Source organism: Anabas testudineus, chromosome 9, assembly GCF_900324465.2.
Source record: "Anabas testudineus chromosome 9, fAnaTes1.2, whole genome shotgun sequence".
NCBI lineage: Eukaryota > Metazoa > Chordata > Actinopteri > Anabantiformes > Anabantidae > Anabas > Anabas testudineus.
In genome coordinates, this window is record NC_046618.1 from 781115 (window position 1) to 798579 (window position 17465).

Below are 17465 nucleotides of genomic sequence, written 5' to 3' on the forward strand. Positions count from 1 at the left end.
TTTTCATTCAACATGGAACTTAAAGCTAAAAATGTTGGAGTCATTTTTTTGGAGTCACCCTTCATCTTATTATTATGAAAAGAAACAATTTAATATTTATTAAAACACATAAAAGTAAGAAAACTTACCCCATGAGTGTCTTTTACATACTGAAGAGTCTAAATAGTCTCAGACCATGCATGCAAGCCGGTTTGATGGTATAATTTCTTTAAAATCTGTTAGTGTAATGAAAAAATAATTGGTTGTTTTCACAAAATTCCCACAATGTTTTACAGTGTAGGTACTTTAAAACACAGCTGCTAATATCTATAATGATCATTCCTATCTAGAACCAAGCAATGTCTAACCTCAGACGATCCTTAAAATTTGAGCCTATATATGAGCCTCAGTCTCATATATATATATATATATACAAAATAAACACCACACGTATCGCAAAATTCCTCAAATGAGGTCTGGAGCTCTGGCAGTTCAGCTGTCTTCCAGACTGAAGTGGTTAGATGTTCCCTAACTCTTGTATGTTGACAGATGCTTGGTATACATATTAAGTAATACAAAAGCAACATTAAACGTTGAAAAAATATTTGCCCTCACCACCTGCTGAGTCTTGGTTGCATTCTACTTTTCTTCTTAATAGAAAAAGCAGAATGGAATATATCTGAGTTTATGCATGCAAGGCAGTAGGGATTCTAAAAGAGTGAATAAGAACTGAGGATGGTCACACTTTCTCAACCAATAGAGAGACAACTTTGTGCAGACCCACAGGTTTTATTTCATTCATTGTGCTCTGGTAAAGCTCATTTGTCATTTGTTTGGGATGGGAATCATTACAACTAGACTGTTCAATAGTTGATTGACAGAGCTCCCCTTTACTCAGGAATCAACATGAGCCACACCTGATAGGATGAATATGAACCTGTGTCATGGCCTTCCTCTGCCTGCACAGAGTGTTCAAAACAGCTATTGTGAAGGCATTTTGAAGAAGCCAAGTGATGAATCACTATTGTTTGAAGACAGTGAAAGAAGGAGAAACATTGAATTCTATATATACATGCAGGGTAGCATTAATGATGCTGTGTATATGTTTAAAGAAATATGTGGAGATGTGGTTTGTGTCTTTCTGTGTGTGTGTGTGTGTGTCTTTGTCTCATTTACTTGAAGAGCATCACACCAGGTCTCTTGATGCATCAATGACATGGCCAGTGAGTGTGTGTGCTCTGCAGCAGCTTGTTGTAGCTGAGTTGTAAAGCCTTGTCCCTAGCTTGTCCTGCCTTTATGTGTGCCAGACAATAGGCAGACCTCCCTGCAATGCAGCTGGACCTGGCCCTTCATACAACAGCACTCATGCATACACTGTAAAACTTTGATTTAGTCAATTGTATTTATCAGCTGTATGTACTCTTTGATAATAAAGTATTGTAGTAGTCTTAGTATTGATAGCATAGTATTGATTTCTTCGAGGTTAAACTAGAAACATGACTAAATGTTTAGAGGTAAAGAGGTAAAGCAGTGGTGGTTCGATTCCCGGCTCCTCCAAAAAAAGGAGCGGGGAGTCAGATTAGCTGCATAGCAGCTCTGCCATTGGTGTGCTTGTGAATGGGTGACCAGTTAGGAAGAAAACTGTTATATAAGTGCAGACCATTTAGCTGGACCGCCTTTACCTTGATTACAGCACGCTTTCATTATTTTGATAATGATAATATTTTAAGCTTCTGCAATGTCACAACATTTATTCTCGTATAGAGTTGCGTCTTTTCCAGCACATCCCAAAGATTCTCAGTGGGGTTGAGGTCTGGACTCTGTGGTGGTCAATCCAAGTGTGAAAATTATGGGTCATGTTCCCTGAACCACTCTTTTACAATTTGAGCCCTAAGAAACCAGGCATTGTAATCTTGGAATATGCTCATGCCAACACTAAAAAAACTATTGATGGAATAACCTGGTCATTAGTATATTTAGGTGATCAGCTGACCTCATTCTTTGGACACATAACTTTGCTGAACCCAGACCTAACCATGACACATAACATTGTTCCATTGCTCAGAGTTCTGAATCTTTTTACTCCCTAGCAAGTTGAAGCTTATTTTAGCCTCACTGACAAGGGGTTTCTTAAGGCTACACAGCTATTTAGTCCCAATCCCTTGAGTTCCCTTCACATTGTGCACATGCAAATGCTCAGACCTTCACTATTAAACATATCCATGAGTTCTACTGTTGTTTTTATATGATTTAATTTTACCAAATGTGTTCAAGATTTTTTTCTGACCACATTTATTTCTAGAAGATGATGGTCCCCCACTATCCTTCCAGTTTTTAAAAATGCTTTGGATAACCCAATTTTAGTAGTTTCATCAATCTCCTTGGATGTTTTCTTTGCTTGATGCATGCCAATAATTTGACCCTTCTGAAACAGATTAACATTTTTTTGCATGACCACAGGCTATTCTTTCCAACATGGTTGTTTAAGAAATAAGAAGCTACTCACTGCATCAGTTAACTTGTTGCTAGATGAAAAATAATCATTCATGCAGTAATTATCGTGTGAGAGGCTCCTATCTATATGCTTAGTTAAATCCAGGCGGTGATATTTTTTCTTTTTTTGGATGGGCAGTCTATTAAATAGTATATATTGAACCTTTACTTTGACCAAGAAGGGGCAATGAGTATTGCTTAAGGTTTTCATAGAGTTCTGTGGTAATGTGCAGTGAGCTGGGAAGTTAGCAAAAAGTTGATAGATAGATGAGATTAGATGTCAATGAATGAGCTGACACTACACACGTTAAGAATATAGTTCTGAACCACCTGTTATTTGCAGAGAGTCTAATTTGGCAAGTATTTCTACCACTTCGTGGCACCAATTTGAGTAATACCTCACTACAGTTATGTGATAATTGTCCTGCAAGGCTATTGAAACTGCAAAGGTTACTAAGCCTTCCTCAGCTTTCCCACATCTGGAATTCCAAATTCAAGATGCCTTTGTGACACATATAACTTCATCACACATATATAAACATCACCCAATACAACACACTAACTCTAGTTACTGAAAGTCTTCATGGTTATCAATGTGTTTGAGGTTTACTGAAATGTTTTTACAGTGTACTCACCCTAGCTCCTGTACTTGGGAAAGGTTCTTGATGATTCAACTGTCACTCATGAGCGGCCAAAAGCCTGGTGAAAGGAGCTGTGCCGACCGAGTGGTGAACATTTCTGAGGCCCAGGCGGGTGGGGAAGAAAGGCCTTTGTTCAGGGTTTCCCACTCCACCAGCCTGCTTTTGGGCACTCTAGAAATGGGGCCACAGTAAACAAACAATACGTTCCAATGAATGGATAATGATGCACATGTTTACTGAGTGAGATTTGTGCCGCATGTTTTCTTTTTTTTTTCCACTCAGCAAAAAAAAAAAAAAAAAAAGATGCACAGATAAAGAGAGAATCCTTTCAGTTCATATGGTCACCCTCTTGTGTTACACATGGGGAAAAAAGTCATTCTTTTATAAATTAAGACTCTGTATATTATTTAACAACCTTTTTGCATTGCAAATTGAGAAAAATTTAATTACCATATTCATACTATAGCTTAATTGTGTATGATAATTTAATTTATCACGAGGGATTAAAACATCAGGCACACAACATTAACAGACTGGTGGGGACTGCAGAACATTTCCTTTGTCCGAGACAGAATGGTGAAACTGGGTTGTATTGTTCTGTGTTCTGCACATGGGGAGGCCTGGGGTCTTTGGTGCACCGGAAGGAAAACTGGGAACAACAGGCTGAACACAAATCCCTCTCCTCACCTCACAAGGACCTCTGCCTTCCATTCCCATGCCAGAGAAGCATTGGGCTCCAGGGGCAGCCAATCAAAGTCACTTGACTCAGAAGAGCTCCTCTCACAGAGGTAGGGGGCAATATCCTCTCTGGGGCCATTAAACACAAGCACCACAGAGGGTACTTGTTCCAAGTCTGAAGGACTCTGTCTGCTTGTTAAATTATGGCTTCTTTATGATTCTTCTTAAGTAATCATCTGAGACATTTTCATAGAGAAAGGTGTATCTGCTGCTGTTTTAACTAAACACAAGAGAAGGTTTTACATTCATTGTAGAATATGTTTCATGGTGGACACTGACCAGTAGTGATGTACAACAATCAACTCAACCATAAGTAGTATTTCAATTACATCAAGAAGAAATTGTGATGCCAGGATAATGGAATGCTTTAATGGATGAAGCAAAGCACTAGAACAGAGCTTTGACTTTAGCTAAATACATTTAATACAATTAAATTAAAGCTATTTACATATAAAATTGGAATTCAGGTAATATCTTCTTTGGGTAACCCTTTATATTTAACTTTGATGATGTCAGTGGCTGATATCTATTATTTTTAAGCTAGAACCTACAGATGCTGTCCATGTAAATGCACTTCTTCATCTTTTTTTTTGTACATGTACACATGATATACATCTAATAAATGTTGACCGATTACATCAGATACTGAGGCATGATAATGTCATCAGGGTATTCTTAGTTTGTGCTTGGGACTATAAATTACACATCCAACACTTTTAGGAGTTTGGAATTTAAAATATATCAGAACTTAGATATGAAATAAAAATTAAAACAGCACCATGATTTCATTTAAAATTCCACACCACTATTCAGCCTCTTTTTAGTTTAGTAAGTTTTAAACATGGCAAACATTGCTGCACAACTTGCAGAATGGAGAACAAATATTAGGTAAATCAGATTAAATGTGCTGTTTTGCTGTAGGCCATTACTACTACAGTAATAACTCCAGCGTTCCTACAGCAGACTAGTTTTATATCTGATAATACACTATCCTAGCTTATCTACATGATGAGAGTGACCTGTGTGTTGCTCACTGTAGCTAGCATTAGTCCAGCCACCTGTAAACATCTGCACAACTGGGACCAATGGGCCAGGTAAAAAAGCACCTGCATTCCCGTTTTGTTCAGGGGCTCCAGGGCAGTCCACACACACGAGGAGCGAGGGACTAGCCAAATGGGAGACTATCATATTGGTATTTTACACCCTGTAAAGAGAACCACAGGAACTGACTGTGCTGGCGGAGATGATGGGGACGTGAAAGTAAGCATCCTTCGAATCAATAGGAATGAACCAGTAGAGCTGAAGGACACACTACATGTGTGATGGGATGCCCATCAGGGATTGTTTCTGCCACTCGGCATAACACTTAGAGAGTAGGCGAGCCAGGGCACATTGTCCTGCTCCTATACAGCCTGCAAGTCATCACTCGGCCCTCTCCTCCACCACTAAGACAGGGGATGTGTAGCAAATGGGGGGCTCTAAACTTTTCAGCACCGGTGGCGGAAAAAGTGGGGGGGGCACGGGACCACCATGGTAGCCATACGGGGACAATCAAGCGCTTCCCCAGACTGTCCACATTCGTTATAAGCGGAGACTTACTGGTGACCAAAGCGAATGATGACAGAGTCCTCATCCAAACCTTGCTTTTCTTGCTTGGAGGCTTGAGACGCTGGTTTGACTGGGTAGGGTGAGACAGAGGAGGGGGATGGGAGATGCCGCTCACCAATGAAGCAGAATGTCATTTTTCACTTTTAACTTAATCTTTCATCTTGTGTGTATGTTAATTTAAATCCACCTACTACTATTACTGGTTTGAGTATTCCTGCGAAGGTTAGTGTATCAGTTAATTCCAAGTGCTGCACTAGCTAGCTCGGTTCAGCTGTGAACCGAGCAGCTCTTGCTGGTTTGGAGTAAAACATTCCGAAAATCAAAGTAAAAAAAGTTATGGAGCAGGTTAGACGCTTTTTCCTGAAATTTCATCACAGCAACTCAAAATTGTTCTGGTGTAGTTTGTATAACCCCCACATGCTTGTATTTAATGCCTGACAACTTCAGGGCAAGCTCCTAATGAGAGGACAGCTGGTGACCTGGGTTATCTCCTCCTAGATCTGGAACAGGGCATCAATGAGCATTGATACAGTCTGAGGTGCAATCTGCCAGAAGTAATCTCATAGCACTTTACAGTGTAAGGTTTAAGACTATACAGAGTATATTTATACAAAAAACAATATAGAAAACTCCACAATCCCATTTGAGCAAGCTTTAGGCAACAGTGGAGATGATTGGATGGACTGAAACATAATGTCCCTGAGATGTTCAGGGGAGCATAGGAGCCAGTCAATGGTACCAATTCCTTCATCTTTCTGGAACTGCTTGCATACTTTCACCTCATGAGGATGGGCATTGTGCACCAGGAGGAAGCTGGAGTCTGTTTCTGATTGTTTGATCAGAGACATTCACACCAGTGTTCTGCTGGAGGTCATTTTGTAGGGCTCTGGCAGTGCTCATTCTGTTCATCCTTGCAAAAAGAGCAGCTACTGGTCCTGCTAATAGGTTAAAGACTTTCTAACACCCTGTCCAGCTCTCTTAGAGTAACTCCTGGAATCTCCTCCATGCTCTTGAGACTGTGCTGAGAGACACAGAAAAATGTCTGGCAGCAGCAAGTATTGATGTACCATCCTGGAGGAGTTGGACTGCCTGTGTACAATCCAAGTATGACCTCATGCTACCAGTAGTGACATTGTCCCTGTCACAAATCTAGGGTCAGACTCCATTGCCAGAGACAACACAAAAGACAGATTAGAGTTGGAATAGTTTTATTGATAATGTTATAAAGCAATTGATGATTCTGCAGTCCGGAGATCTGTCGTTGGGTGGGTATGGCAGTCTACGAGGGGGGGCCCAAATGTTAGCATGAGGCTTGGATGAGACGTGCCGAGTGATAATGGTGGATACTCAGAGGGTATGGTTGGAGGGTGAGTTGGAGAGAGAGCAGGAGAAGTGATGTCAGTGAGATCAATGATGTGGAAATACGTGCCGTGGGTCGTGGAGTGTTTTTGGTTCAGCTTCCAAGATGGCCGGCTGACATGGAAGCACGTGGCAGCAAAAGTACAAGTATAAACCGTGCACGAGGCAGTCGTGTACAGAATTCCAGTTGTTAATGGCAGAACAGCAGGCAAAGACGGAAGTCGTTAGGCAAGTCCTGGTCATACACAAGAAGTCAGTTCCAGGACAAAATCCAACAGGCAAGAATTTACAGTAGAAAAGACGGTCCAGGTCAAAACACTAGGAAGTCCACATAGAATCAAAATAGGGAAGGGAACAAGGCAGGGATCAGATCAGGGAACCTTAGAGAGCAGGCAGAAGGCAAGGTCATGTCAGATCAGGTCAGGTCAGGTCAGGCAGACCTGGTAGCGAGAAGCCAATTCAAAGTAAACGAATGATTCCCAGGAAGGCATGAGACTATCTGACACGGGAGGAAGGTGAACAGATCTGCTTATATAGGAAGAGAGGGAGCACAGGTGAATTCAAGTGACAATCAGAGCGGTGAGGCAGAGAGGAGGAAGAACAGGAAGCTGACCAAACGATGGCATGAAGGGAAGACAGGAAGGAAGAGCTGGAACCGTGACACAAATGCAAAACTAGTGAAAAACTGTCAGAAAAGACAAGGAGAGAAAACATGTCACCTGTAAAACCATTCCTGTTTTGGTTGTATCGTTCCTCCTCTAGTAGACCTGAACTTCAATATCACCAAAGCAGTTGAAACTGATTAACAACCTCCTCTCCTACTGAACTGACCAGATCAATATCTCAAAAGTTTAACTGACTTGATGCTATACTACATTAAAAAGTGTTCCTTAAATCGTGTATTGAGCAGTGTAATTGTAATTAGCACATTGGTTTATTAATAATTATCTATACAGCTGAACGTATTGTAACTGTAACTGTGGATGTTATGTACTTATCTATAACACTGTATATTTGCTCAGTGTATTTTGTTACCCTGATAAAAACAGACACCCAAGCATATATCAACAGAAAGCACACAAATACACTGCCTTTCACACACACAGACACACATACACAAACATACAAACACACACACGCACCATGAACCTTCTGTGCAAACTTCAAAAGGTGCTTTGATCAGAAATCTGGCACCCAGCTCTCTTGGATTCTCTTTTCTGAGGTGTATTATTTCTTTAACGACTCTCTCTTTTGTTGGCTTATGAGCATCAGATTCACAGAGTTATGTAGGCCTTAATGTCTGTATTGTTGTATTTTAAGGCTCTGCCACATGCCAGTCACCCACCATCCAAGAGTACAGAGGATCGAGATCACATCAGAAGGGAGAGTAGGGAAGGCTTTAGCTCTGGGATTAATCACTAAGAGTTTAATTCTATTTCAACAGACGGTGATTAAATAAATCAAGTGTTACACAAAGGATTTGTGATGACCACATTTTATATTTTTGGTGTGAATGCTTTATATATATTTTTTTACATTATTTTACTTCTGGATGAGGAGCTTGATATTGCTCAATGAGGGGATGTTGCATCTATACACTATATACTTTATACCCATGAGTCTAATCATCTCCAATATGTTATGTATCCCTTTATTGTCCAATAATACTCTATTCAAGCTATTAGCTAAGGGAGGGAAGCACAAGACCAGGTTGGAGGGTTGTAGATACATTATTCATGTAAAAACATTACATCACAGAAATGACTTAATCAACCTGAGCTTCTCCCCAAAGGTATGAATTATGAAGGCATTTATGGGTGCCCCATATATAGCTGTGTTTATTTTCAATTTATGGCTGACAGAAGCGAGAGCAGGAAGACCACTTTGAAACCCTTAAAACCCGTGTTTTATTGCGCCACCACAGCACTGCATAGTTACAGTAGGATCACAAACGACTCCCCACGGACCTGCCTCCACAGCCATCCTTACATTCTTAATTTTTGAGGCATAATTCTTTTTAGAAACACTGAGGGCTCTGCAGAAGAACACGTTTATAAAGGTGATAAATTACCCTCATAAAGGCAGTTTTTTCTTATCAAAGGCAGAGGCTGAAAATCCAGTCTGAGGATTCAAATAAACAGCAAGCCCCTGGGATGTGGCAAGGTGTGATGATCTGCTGGACAAGACGGAAATTATTTGGCGATGGAGGAGAAAAGGATAGCAGATGAAAGAAAATGCAAAGGTAGCTGAACTAAAGAACAATAAAGTGTAAAAGGGACATAAGAGAAAAAAGAGCTGCTTTTTACACACAATAATAATTTTTGAACTGTAAATAGTTAGCACAAAATCAGCATTTGACCAAATTACAGGATACTAAAACCTAGGTCTTTACCCAGTTGTGTCACATTTAGAAATATTCCACCAAAAACAAAATAAATCTACTATTTCGTCAGATCCTGAGAGAATCACAGTTAAAGAGACTTCTGTGTGCACTTCCTTCTTACTTGATCTGTGGCTATATACACTGGACAGTCATATTTTTGTACATAAAACTTAATTTTGCAAAATATAAGTCCTTTATTTAGTGAGCAATTATAAAAAAAATAAAAAATAAAAAATAAAAACCATAAGGTCAAAAGAACTGGCTGCAGAGCTCAGAGACAGGATTATTGCAAGACACAGATCTGGGGAAGGCTACAAACAATTCCTGCTGCATCAAAGCTTATGAACAGTGCAGTGACCTCCATAATTCTCTCATCAAAGAGCTGGACACGTGGCCATACTGAGCAATCGGAGGAAAAGGGACTTAGTAAGAGAGGTGACTAAAAACCCAGTGGTCACTCTGACTGAGATCCAGAGATTCTGTGTAGAAATGGGACAACAATCACTGCAGCTCTCTGCTGATCTGGGCTTTATGTTAAAGTGATCAGATGGAAATTTCTCCTCAATGCAAAGCACATGAAAGCCTGCTTGGAGTTTGCACTGTTTGGCCTTAATCCTAATTCCTATATTTGGTGAAAACCAGGCACCATCCCAACAGTGAAGCATGGTGCTGGCAGCATCATGCTGTGGGGGTGTTTTTCAACAGCAGGGACTGGGAGACTGGTCAGGGTTAAAGGAAAGCTGAAAGGAGCAAAGTACAGAAATATCATCAATAAAAACCTGTTTCACCACTCTTGTGACTTCTAACATGATCCCAGGCACAGTCAAGAAAACAGGAGTGGTATAGAGACAACTCTTTAAATGTCCTAGAGAAGCCCAGCCAGAAGCCACGACTTGATCTCTTTTAAACCCGAAATTCCTGACTAGTTAGAAAATCCCCACACAGGTGGTTTCACTGTCATTCACACACACACACACACACAGCAAGTGGTCACAGTGATACATATGACAACCAGGTGAAACAACGGGTGACCATCAAGTTCTAACGACTGTGTGACTCCACAGTGTTTATAAGCCTGATTTTCCAGCCAGTCATCGAGTCCAAACTGACGACACCTTCTGGACAGAATTCAAAACTTCTTCAAGAACTTAAAACAAGTCCAGTTGCAACTGAACAGCAATTTTGACATAACCATAATCTGGATGACTGTGAATCTTCACAGACAACCCTATTGAACATTACTGGAAAGATCTGAAAATGGCTGTCCACTAACAGCTGCCTTCCAACACGACTGAGTCTGAGAGGTTTTTAAAAAATATTGGAAGAAGATCCCAAGATACAGGTGTGCAAAGTGTGTTTCATATCTTACAGCCTTAGAAGTCTTTAGGCTGTAATTGTTGTAGGTAAAAGGTAATAACTTTTTATACTTTCTGAATACACTGTATGTATAATTTATGCAATTCAGTTATACATTTATGATTGCTGTACTTTGTGAAGAAAACCCCTTTTCATATAGTCCAAAAGAACAAAATAGCAACAAAATAGTCTCTAAAATGACAGCCTAAAAAAACTGAAAAAAAATAGGACAGTAGTAGACAGTACAGCTGCACAAATTTTCTTCTTTCACTGAATCTTTCTGTAACCAGTAGTACATTTACTAAGTACTCGAGGTCTAATTACTGCATGTATGCAGTACTCATACTTTACTTGATCATTTCAATTCTATGTCACTATTAGGCCTTTTCATACTAGCTAATAGTTCCAAAGACTGGACTGTTCACACTAGAGATTACAGATTTCTCACAGTCTGCAGCAGACACCACAAATGGGTAGAGTGTGAGTAACATGCAGCAATCAACTACATTCATTACCATAGGATGCTGCCACCACCATGCTTCACTGTGGGCAAGCCAGGTGACAAGGACCGCCAAAAAAACTGATTAATGATTAAGTGTTCCAGATATGGTTATCATCATTGCATGTTCCCTCATCTCTGCAGAGGACTTCTGTTCTCTGTTAGAGTGACCATTTCTGACCACCTTCCTGACCAAGGTCTTACTTCTCTTCTCTTTTTCTCTAGGAAGAGTCCTTCCTAGAGAAAAATGTAGTTATGTAGTTATACATTCCATTTTTAATTTTTAATACATTTGCAAAAAATAATAAAAATATGTTTTACTTTGTTATTATGGGTTATTGTGTGTAAATCAGTGTACTAGAAAACAAACAAAGGCGTGAATAGTTTTCAAATATGCAACTGTACATTAATTCATTGAGAATCATTATATACATTTGTGATCATTTCAACAACTAGGAACCACTAACAGTCATAAATCGACTTTGACAATAACGCATCTACGGGAATTTGTCATTATCACATACTTATTATATGTGACTTTGCACATCAGGTATAGTAGCTTCAGGTACTGTGATAAATTTTTCATCACCACTGTGACTGGTGGAGTATCTATTTCTGCACCCTGAGGAGCACTGTTTTGCTCTGCAATTCACTCACTTTCATAGATGACTTGGCTCAGTCCTCCTGGGGAATAGGAGCACAGAGACACCCTTTGGAGAAAATCCCTGCTTCCTCTCTGTGATTTAAGGGAGTTGTGTGAAGATCAAAGCCTTGGTCCCAGTCCCTGTAGAGTCTGCTTTTTACGTGGGGAAAGTCAGGGGTGCTGGGAAATGGATGACCCCGGGGGATCCACCAAACAAGTAAAAGGAGCTCTCAAAACATACTGTAAGATAACTACATCTGTAGTCCTGCCTTCCGTCACATTCTGTGAGTGTGTTGTTGTATTGTATAAGGCAACATGTGTCAGCTTCATATACTTTAGAAATGTGTATGTGTGTGTGTGTGTGTGTGTGAGAGAGAGAGAGAGAGAGTGTGTGTGCGCACGCTTGGGGCAAGGTGTTGAAAGGTCAGCAAAGGATAACAAGTATTAGAAAGCTTTGCTTTGTTTTTCACTTCATATAGAAGTTGATCATTAGTTGAAAACTGGAATTCATCAACCTCCAGCATGTCCCCAGTGAGGAAACCTGTGAAGTTAATCTTAATGAACACGCCCCCACCCCTATCATACTGTACAGTCTTTTACAGGGATGGAGAGTAGGAGGCACACATTGTGCATGACAGGAAGAAATGCACTGTTGGTTATTGATTCTGTGTTGCTAAACAATTCCAAGAATAGCCCAGAGTGCTGATCCCTCTTACCTTGATAGGTGTGTTAATACCATCTGCATGGTGGGTAACCCCAGCCGCCTGTGTGGAGCGCACACACAGCTCCCCTCCTCTCCCAGGGAGCGCTAAGGGGGAGGACCAGCCTTGCTAATTAATAATTCACCCCAGGCCAGACTTCTTCCCTGGTGGATCCACGTGATTACAGCAAGCAGCCAGGAGTCAAGGTTAGTGGTAATGATAGAACGCCGTACCAACAATAACTAGCCAAGGATTGGCCTTCCCACTGGTGGATAGGAAGGAGTCAGAGATGAGCAGAGAATGAAGCCTTCAGTGGAGCACATGTAGAGTGAGGTTTAAGTGTGTGTGTGTGTGTGTGTGTGTGTGTATTTGGGAAGGGGGTGTTAGGAGTGGTGTATAAGGCCCTTTGTAGGGGTTTTTTAGATAGGCCCTCTCAGAAGTATAGTGTAAAATTAATGCAGAGGTCTTGGAGAGTAAATATTGAATAAGTGCAGCTCAATGGAGTTGAAAATCAAAAGCACCTCCTCGGGAGCTGTTGGCCTCCGAAAACCATGTGCTGGTTTGCTGACCTCTGCATTAGCATTATTTTAACAGAGGAGATGGGAGGTATGTTGAGAGAGCAGAGGAGGAAGTTCTGGAGGGGCATGCGGCAAGCATTGAGAGAAAGGAGCAAAGTCTGCAAGGCCAGCGTCCTTCTACTCTGCCAGATCCTCACCATGCACTCTTAAAGAACAGGAGGAAGACGAGGAGGTGGTGGAGGAGGGGTTACAAGCAGCCAGCAGCTATCAGGAGTGCCAAGGCCTGAGGCCCTGACTAGCAGACTCACTGAGTAAAACCTTGACACTAACACAGCCTACACTCTAGATTGGAGACCTGACCCAAGACAGATTTTTGGCAGAATGCTGGGTTTAGCCGAAGAGAGCTCGGCCAACTTTTAACCCTGGACACATAGCTTTCAACTTTGGATACCAGGCTGTTAAAGTTCTCAAAGAGCGTGTTGTTTCTGCTCACATTTCACAGCGTCTGTCATGATAGATTATCAAACAAGTTCTAAACCATGTACTTTATATCCAGGAGGCAAGTTCTGCATCAAAATGATCACAGTCATTTCTAGGTTTTAAGCTTTCCCCTTCTCTATGGTATGGTCATATTTGATACACAATGAATTTTTAAAATTCAGAAGTTGGTCTTTTGTTTGCAGTGGTTCATTTTAAACTATAAGTAGTGCTACCCCTTGCAGGGTTGGTTTTCAGGGCACTTTGAGAATCTGCTTTAACAACCTGCCAATGAATTTAAAATGGATGATAGGATTGGATAGTTCCTCCATTAGTGATCCCCCGAGATTGTTACAGAAATGCAACAAAAAAAAAAACAAAACACTTACATACATATTACAATACCTTTGATTATCTTATTTAAAAAACTCTTTAAAATAAGCTAAAATAATCAATTAATTACACAAATTATAGAAATGCTTCGAAATTGAAAAAAAAAAAAAAAGTTGCTCCAGTGTTCCAGATTTATTGGAGGGGTGTTTCATCAATGACTTCAGTTGTGGTGCTAAACAGATTACCTCAGATTTAATTAAAAACATCAAGGAATTGCCTCTTTACAGTCGACGCAATTGGTCAAAACGGCAATGAAGTTGCATTGATTGGACAGATAGTCCAAAGTCACAAAGAATTCATTGGTTGACTATGCCTCAGTTGCTGCAATCACAAATTCCTAAAGGATCTGCCTAATATCACTATAGAGAACAGGCAGTTTGCTCCACGCGGGTTGTAGTGTTATCAGTTTTAAGTCCTCATAGTTGCATTGCACCACTATGCCACCCTACATTAGATACTATTAATCTAACTCTGACAACTTTTCCAGATGGAATTTCTTCTTTCTAGTGATGCAGACGCCATAAGAAGAACTTTTAGAGTGGCTAATCTGCTAGTGTTCTTGGAAAAAAAATATATATATATCATGTCTCCTCCTTCTTTCTACTAAAAGGGAAGAATGTCAAGCAAATCATTTCAATTATCAGTGTGTCTGTGGATTTGCACTATAAAGAGTAGCATGTACTGTAGTGTGGATATGAGTTTCATCAACATGGAGGGTGGTCCTTAACTGATGCTGGTCGTTTAACTCACGCTCTATGGCAGCCATGTTTAAATCTACTAGCAAAGGGTAGTTCCTTTAAAACAGATGAAAGACAAGATATGCAGAAGTGTTTAAAATTTCATGTCAGATTTATAGACTTAGGCCTTTTCTTTCATGTATTAATAAGTCCAGTGAACATCTGAGCTGAGAGATTATGGGCTGAAATCAGCCTAAATATGAATAAGTCAGCTTGTATTAATGTGATTTGGATCTCTGCTTTTCATCTTTCTAAGTGTCAGAGCAGGAGAGAGGGAATCATTATAGGGAATTGGGTGATGAGGCCCTTGCTATTTCAAACAAACGTCCTCATTGGCTTCTTCTTTGGGGGCCCTGACATTCAGATTTGTAGAATTTTTCTGCACTAATTCTATTGATTACATGCTTTTGGTTGGCAAGGGGTTTTAGAAAGTTCAGGACAGCAGTTGTGAGAGCATGACAAGTCAAGGAATATGTACACACACACACACACAATGAACTCTTAGGGTTGTCTTTCTATCCCTGTAGTTATGTTTTACTCTTAGACAACCTCTAGCACGTGTAGAAATGATGATGAGCGCATAGGAGTAAGTTAGCTTACATTCTCTATAGAGCAACAAAAACTACAGTAAGTAGGGAGGGCAGTAGTGTGAATGGATGTGTCAACAAAACAGAATTTCACATGGCATTGCTGTTCCTTCTAATGAAGTTCTAACTCAATCCATAACCCTTTCCCTAAACAACATCAATTTGGTTTTGTGCTTAAACCTACAGAAAAGGGTGTTACTGTTCCCTATGTGTATACAGGGCTGTGAAAAAATACATAAAAAACACTACATCCAGGCCTCAAATCTTTATTTGTGTAAATCATACTTATCTATTTCAGATGTACAAACTAAATCTTAGCTAAAGGAAAGGCAACCGGAGCAAACAGAAATATTTTTTAATATTGTCATGATTCATCTATTCATCATAGTCCATTTCTTGTTACTCATGATCTTCCATACCGTCACCATGTTGTCCATCTTTTTACTTTTAGGTCATCTGTCTCCTTTGCTTGTCCCGCCCTCCCTTTGTTTTGTTTTAGCATCACTCATCACTCACCTGGCCCAGCACATACCCATATATCACATATTCTCTGACTGTTTTTGCAAATCAGCCAAGTGTTGCTTTTGTGTTCTGGAACTTCTGTAGATCTCCACCTAATACCTGATAACTGTATGTCCTGCCTTTTGAACTGTTGCTCCATTGTTTCTTGTAGTCCTCTCATAAGGCATCTTAAACAACAAACGGATTGTAATATGGCACTGAACTAACAAACTAATTGCAATGTGACAGTGCAATCCTGCAGAGGCTAATGCAGGGTGCGGCTGTTGACAAGTCAGATGTAGGGCTATCCATACTGTAACTTTATTATTTGACTCTGAAAAAGAAGATTTGGCTTTGAAAACATACGAAATAGGAAAAAACTGTGCTCAAGTACATTAATATTTAAAATGTTTTATTTTGGATATCATTTGAAGTTCTGAAACTGTTTAGTGTGACATAAACAAAAATAAAGAAAGGAGGAGGGAACAGGTAGACTATTTTTTCACAGCACTGTGTCATTGTCACCATGACAACAAAGATCCAGCAAAGAGCTGTTAGTATTCTCCGCCTGTATCTTATGGTAACCATGTTGATGGAGGTCCAATGTAGCCATACAGGGCCGTATCAGAACATAGGGATAAATTTGTCTTGTTTCGGTTGTTTAGTTTGGAGAATTTGTGTTGCTGGCAACTGTTTGGTAACATCTGCAGACCTTTACTGCCTAGTGCAGGGGTAGTCAATTATGGTGGGGAGTTGCAGACAATTTCCTCATGTCTGCAGCATCATGGTTAAGTTGCATTATACTTTGGTTATACATTACAATAAATTTATATTAATTAAAGTAGCATTGTCATTGTATCAACATCTGCACTGAGTAAAGTCAACAACTTAAATCAAATGAAGAAAGCTAAAATTCAATGCCATTTCAACAATATTTACTCTGCATCGCTATATACAATAATAAATAATAAAAAAAGACAATAAAAATAAACAAAAGTAAAAAGAAACAACATTTTCAAATGCAATTTTGTGTTTTGTTTCATAGTGGTGTTTCTGTTATGAATGTGCTGAGGACCCAAATGCAGAAACACAAGGGAAACAGCATATAATTCAACAGGTTTATTTAAACAAAGTCAAATGGAATAAACACAAAGCAGGCAGGCAATGTGAGCAACAATACAAATAAAGAATAACAGAACTACTATCTTGACTATCTTACTAGAAAACGCAGGAACACAGGAACTAACAAACAGAACTGACTAGACTAACAAATTAAATATGAAGGAAACCAGAGGGATATAGCACGAAAGCAGAATTAAGAAATCAAGCATTACTGAAATATCCTAGCTCATCTTGGCTTATTCCGTTGCACATTTGCCAAGCCAGAATAAAAAGGTGTAGATATCTGGGATAAATGCACTTTTACTGTATTGTTTGATCGATACATACTGTCTCTTAAATTTACTGATTAAACATGGACAAAACTTGTGCAGCATACTTATAACCCACAGAAAAGCAGCAAAAATTGAGTTAAATGAAGAGGTAAAACATATAATATGTAAAAAGGGAAATACGGCCGAATAGCAGATCGGCTGAGGTAATTCAGAAATAATTATCGCATATAACAGTTTTCCAGAGAAACTGTTACAGTGCATAGAGTTACAGAACATATGCACTAAACAGTTGTAGTATAAATGCCTTAAACATGATCATTGGCAGTGGATATGTTACCCAGGAAAATCCACACATTACATCTAATCTAGTTTAGTTTAGTTAGAGACCGTGGCTCCACGCTGTCTGGTGTTTTATATGCTGACCTAAAAGCCAACATAAGATGCCATCCCATGAGAAT